Source organism: Ruditapes philippinarum, unplaced genomic scaffold (genome assembly GCF_026571515.1).
Source record: "Ruditapes philippinarum isolate M1 unplaced genomic scaffold, ASM2657151v2 ctg834_1_1_1_1, whole genome shotgun sequence".
NCBI lineage: Eukaryota > Metazoa > Mollusca > Bivalvia > Venerida > Veneridae > Ruditapes > Ruditapes philippinarum.
The window spans coordinates 87063-93244 of record NW_026857999.1 but is presented as its reverse complement, the minus strand read 5'-3'; positions in this window follow the sequence as shown (position 1 = coordinate 93244).

Sequence of the window (6182 nt, the reverse complement as noted above, 5' to 3'; positions counted from 1 at the left end):
CGACACATGTCGTCTTATATTTAAGGGTCAATACAAATGCACTATACATGTGACTCAGACTTCTTGATTATCCCTCATGTACAGACTCAATCAAACCAAGTCTGCAATTCTTATGTAATTTTGTTGTAATTTATGCTTCCGAGGGATCACTTTGTTTCTAGATTTTTTCCTGACACCATTTTATGAATTTAGCGTGATTTTCTCAAATATAATTATAATAGCATACCCTTAGAAACCCTAATAAAGCTTCATACATTTACCTTATTCTCGTACACTAGCAACTCAATTTTTAATGGTTCTTGTTCAAAATTTATCCACTAATCGTAGATTTTGTTCTATTATTTTAAGCTTATATCAAATTGAATTTTAAGTTTATTGTTTATGCTAAAGCAGCGCATTTATTTTGAGTTACTTTTTTTATAATTATTACTTCACTGTTATCTAAGAATCAAACATAAATAACTGTTTCTGTGATTTTCAAATGTTTTCATGTACAAGTATTATCATTGTTTTAAGAATGAAAACATTAAAGGCCGGGTAAATTGCTTTTTGTAAAATAATCCATAGAAGAATTACTTTAAAGTAAATGAATTGATGAATTGTAGAAACCCCATTTGTTTCATATGTTGCAAACAGTTTTTGTAAATAAGCAAGGTAAGAAAAGATTGATTTTACATCTGAGAAGTTGTTAATAAAATGTTATGGAAACAGCAAAATAAGATTGGAAAATTGGAAGACTGTTTTTAACACTTTTTTTCAAAAAATATAGTTTTGTTTAAATATAATGTTGATTTATCTCAAGGCTACTGTCATATTGATATTATCCACCACACAAAACTTATTTAGGGTTTTCTATCAAAGTTAAATATTTCTGTTAAACAGAATTTAAAATTACATTTTGGTTTCAGTACTGTCCATTTTATACAATGTATTTACTTAACTTCTCAGGTAAATGATTAAATATTGGCGTGGACATGGAATCAAATAGTCACGTTTCTTGACAATGGTCGATATACAAAAAGCAGAAAGGAATTTACAGTTTGTTGAAAACTGTCTTATTAGGGCGGGTTGTATAAAAAAAATATGGAAAAGTCTATAGGGGATCTTGTTCAGCTTATTGAATGGTTAGGTATACCGTGGAATAGTATAAATTTTAAGTTAGCTATACAGGAAAGAAAAATTCAAGATCATAAAGAAATACTATAATTTGTTTTAGGTAGCTGTAAAATTTCATCCAGATTATTAGCAAAATGCGTGTGCAGAATTATTTCTAAGATGCCGCCTGTAGTATGTAATAACTAGAAGAATTTAACTGGTAATTGATTAAAACGATTCATGGGATTGTCTTGTTATCATTCCACAAGATCAGAAATGCTGATCAGAATTTAAATTCTGTTGACAGAATGTTGATACGATATATAACATATTAAGCATGTGCTTAAACAAAAGCATTCTTTTCACCATGTTTGGACAAACTACATGTACAATAGACTAAAAAACAATTTTAAGCGAAGTTAAAGATATTTTTGTTAGTTATGAAAGCGTATTGTTCAATTTTAGCGAATAAGTCAGTTAAGTTTCATTCCAATTCGCAGAGTTACATTTCTGTAATACAAATACTGATAATACAGGTTCTACGTTAGACTTTTATACATGTAGTGCCTCTTTAAGTATTTTTAATTATGTTTGAAATATAATATAGAGTTATGCATTCAATGGGTACCAAGAGAAGAAAACTTTATTTATCTTAGCGTTAACAAAACCTCATATACAGACAGTTGAGAAGAGTCTTCTTTATTTTCGAGTTAAAGGATAAAAAATGGAGCCCCCGCATTTTATAGAGATTTGCTACTTCTGCTTAAACTAAATTTTATCGATTTAATTAAAAAGTTTTACGACACTACGGCAGAGACTGTTGATGCTTTTATCCAAGATAATACTGGTGTTCTAAATTGGATAGTACCTCTTTTAATAAATTAATAAAGTTTTTTTTTAACCATATGCTTAAAAGAGATGATTTGATGAACATATGATGTCCGTGCATTATAAGAAAGTTTTTGATGAACATATGTTTTCCGTGCTCAAGTGCTAAAAAAGAGAAGATTTTGATATATCTTGACATATCTTGTCCCTGCTCAATAGTGAATATGTTGTGATGAACACTTTTGTCCCTTCTTAATAGGGAATGATTTTGATGTACAAATGTTGTCCGTGTTTCATAGGGAAATGTTTGTGCTGTACATAGATTGTGTTGTCACTGTTTAACAGGGAACAGATTGTGTGAAACAATTTTGTAATGTTGTTCCTGCTTAAAAATGAAAATTTTGTATGGACATAGATCATGTTTTTCCTGCTTAATAGGAAACACATGTCTTGTTAATCAAAGATTGTTGTTACCGATTAATGGGAAAAAGAGAATGACGTATAAATACCTTATTAATGCTTTTTAATGAGTTTTTGTGATGAACATTGATTATATTTTTCTTGCTTAATAGGGACGCTGCTACTTGATATACACGTATTTAAATGTAAATTTTGGTTTACATTTTAATGTTAAGTGTTTTCTCTATGCATATGTTTATATTTTAGCTAATTGTTTGGTGGTCGTTTCCTCGGAGTTTAAAATAAATAAATAAATAAAATGAGCGATTCATGTGTGTTTCCTAACGAGTTTATTAATTCTGATGCAAATGAAGCGTTTTAATATCTTTTTTTACTTTTCATTTCCAACAATTCACATATTTATTCAAGATATGTATATGGACGAATATTTTAAATGGAGATATACCAGACGCTTTGCAAGTAAACAGCAAACAATTAGTATAAATAGTGAGTAACGGCGTGTTATCACTATCGGAGCTTTTGAACGACACGTTTATTTGAATTTACCTTCCCACCAACCCACGCTTTATCACAGCTTTGTTTTTAAAACAAAAATGTAATGAGGTTCTAATTTTTTTTCGAGATGTCAGTTTTTGTTATTGTCTTCACAAATATGGACACAAAGTATGAGTGAAGTAGTTCTAAATGTGGAGTATTTTTATAACCTTTTTAATTTTTATTTATGTTAAGACGATGTATCCAGAAGAAATGGGTAGTGGTTCATGGAACCACAGAAATGTTCATGTGAATTGGAGAAAATGGATTACTGACCTAGGATTTTACATGATAACTTTCTTCAGAAAATTTAATGTTAAGTGCACGGACACATATACTTACATCATTATAAGTATACTTTTCATACATGTCGTCGATACATATGTTTGTTTATAGAAATAAATATTCATTGTGTTTTTGCTATTCCTATAAAGTGATTGATTTTTTCTTATAACATTTATGATTAGTTAATAAATAATTAATGTGAAAGAACATATTTTATTATAATACTGACAATATTGCATATGGTTACAAAATTTATAAAGACAAACGTACAAACAAGTAATTGGGACAGCTAAATAAATTATATAAAATATAAGTTAAGAGACATCCTTTTAATAGACATCGATATGCTAAAATATGTCAAAATGTTGTTTATTTATACGTATAAAACGACAACACCCTTTTCCCCCAAAATAAAAATATTAACATATCAAGAAATCACATAATTTTGCAGTTTTATTTCGGCCGAGTATCTTTTTTAAAGATACGTCTTTATAATAAGGCTCATTCATTAAGACAGAAAGGTGAGTTCAAATAAATTAAAGTATTTCATCTTTTTTTAACAATTTGGATATGCCAATTATTAAAGTACCGTACATCACAAGACGTTTTTTAAATCAAGTTTAAAACTTTATCTCGAGGTTTCAAAATGTGTTGAATTTAATTATCTATTTCAAACTGTTCAGTAAATCTTTGGAAATAATCTTAACAAAATGAGTATCGTTTTGACTTATATTATTTTATTTGTCTTAAAACATATTCATTGCGCATCTTATAATTATTTTTTAAAAACGCACCTATTACAGTTGTGGCTGATTTTCTATACACTGTATTTTGGGCTTTTTCCCCGAAGGAAATGCGAAATCGACAAAGGTTCAACACACTTTCACTTTATCTATCTTTGTGTTTCTGCATGTTCGCATTCCAAAGCGGAAAGGCCACACCGTTTTTCTGGCGTCAGTGATTGTTCGTAACAACTCCCCACTTGTGGCTCTGGGCTGCATTTAAACGTTAACATGAAAATTGCATTAACCATTTATCCCTTCATGTTTGTAAAAAGAATTAAATGAATTCAAATCAATGGCGTCCATGGAATTTTTATTCCAGCTGGTGAGGTGATTTTGAACCATGGTGTTGCTTTACATTTGTAGTGTCTTTAAAACGACTGGCAGTTTTTTTTAAAGAAAAAAAATGAATTTTACTTAACCTGTAAAATCAAATGCAGTTACCCATACATAGTTTATTCATTCTTTGATTAAAATGACTTACTCAGTAAGAATTTCATATATGTCCATAAATTTCTTTGATTAAAGTAGTTTACTCAAGGTTGAACATATATCTTTAAAGACATAATAGATTACAATCTACGCCGTTTATAAAATGTAAATGTTATATACAAGTATTGAAACGTCCATATTATTAACAGAAAAAAACACCTTTGAAAAATATAAATTGTCTAAAGAATGTTTTTAAATGTTATTTGACGATGGGACAGCTACGTTAACATTAGACCAAGGGAAGGAAGTCAATCAGATATTTCTTATATATTATGGGTTATGCTATTCACCCTTTATGAGTTATTTAAAACACTTAACATTTGTTGCTTTGTTTTATTTTTTTCTCAAACACTATTTGATTCCTGTTAATTTTTTATCGTTCGTATTTGTGTAGATCGATTGATGTATGTAAATATAAGTAAGTTGTTTTTTTTATTTGAGACATGCTTACTTTTGAAGATTATCGTGGTCGAAAATGTTCTACCTTGTCACATTGTCACAAATAAAAATTTTAAATATTAACCTGCAATGTGATAGTCAACTTATTTTTATGTAACTATTTTATATTTTCCAGTTTTATTAGAATATCTATAAATGAGTATTTCAGACTGAATCTGATTTTAACTGTTTAATATTACATTCTGTTGGATGCTTAAACCTTGTTTTATGGTTACTGATTGCTGGCATTTCGTGTCCTTCGTGTCTTCTTCCCTCAAATGTCGAATCGAAGACACAAAGACACGATAATATGCTCACTTATCGTGTCTTTGTGTTTTCGCCACGATATACTTTAGATGAAATAACGATATTTTAATAGGCGAAGACACGATATCTTTTTCTGCAGAATTATCGTGTCCGGGGTAGGAATCTTCTTATATTGATAACCATAAATGATTTTCGAACCGCACATTGTTACGCTTGTGAATATATGCTATTATCGCATGGTTTGGAACTTTTTCTTTGTTCTTCTTTACTAATCCATTGTACTCAGTATACTTTCAATTTTCATTTGAAAACTGTATTGATATATAACAGTGCATTTTTTTCATTTATTCATATAAGAAAAAAAACTTAAAAACTAATATATAGATAACAGTTGAGTTTTTCCCCACCTTGTATATATTAGTGTAGTTTTTTCACAGAAGCTCCAATGGGGCATTGTAAACGAACAAAAGTAAATAAATAAATATAGATAAAAAATCTTATATATATCGACAGCTGCTAAAATCAAAAGGTACATCCGCCGAATGAATTTATTCCACTGAAAACACCCTAAAATCTTGAATCAACATTATTCTCTCCACAAGATAAAAGGTTACAATTCGTCTCTAACATTTGAAGTCTTAAACTTACACTTGAGGGGTGTATATCTTTTTTTTTCTTCTTTTTTTCTTGTTTGTTTGTTCCTGTTTATTTTTTGTTTTGGCAGCAGCGAAAATAACTTCAAACAACTTCTTTATCATACATAGCTGAAAGGTAGGTTATGACATCATTAGCTGTTATTGATTCATTTAATATCGGTTTCCATTTAAAACAAAAGTGAAAGGGCACATGAGTGAGAAGCGCACATGTTTTTGTTTTGTCGTTTTCGTTTTGTTTGTTTGTTGATTTCTAATCCAAAGAATTATGAAATTGCAGGGATTGCCTAAAGGCCTCGACATTTTATTAAGCAGAAACATCTCCTCGATGACGCCCTAGCCAGTGTTATATCCTCGTAAAAACTTGTTTTCATTTTACTATTTTTTA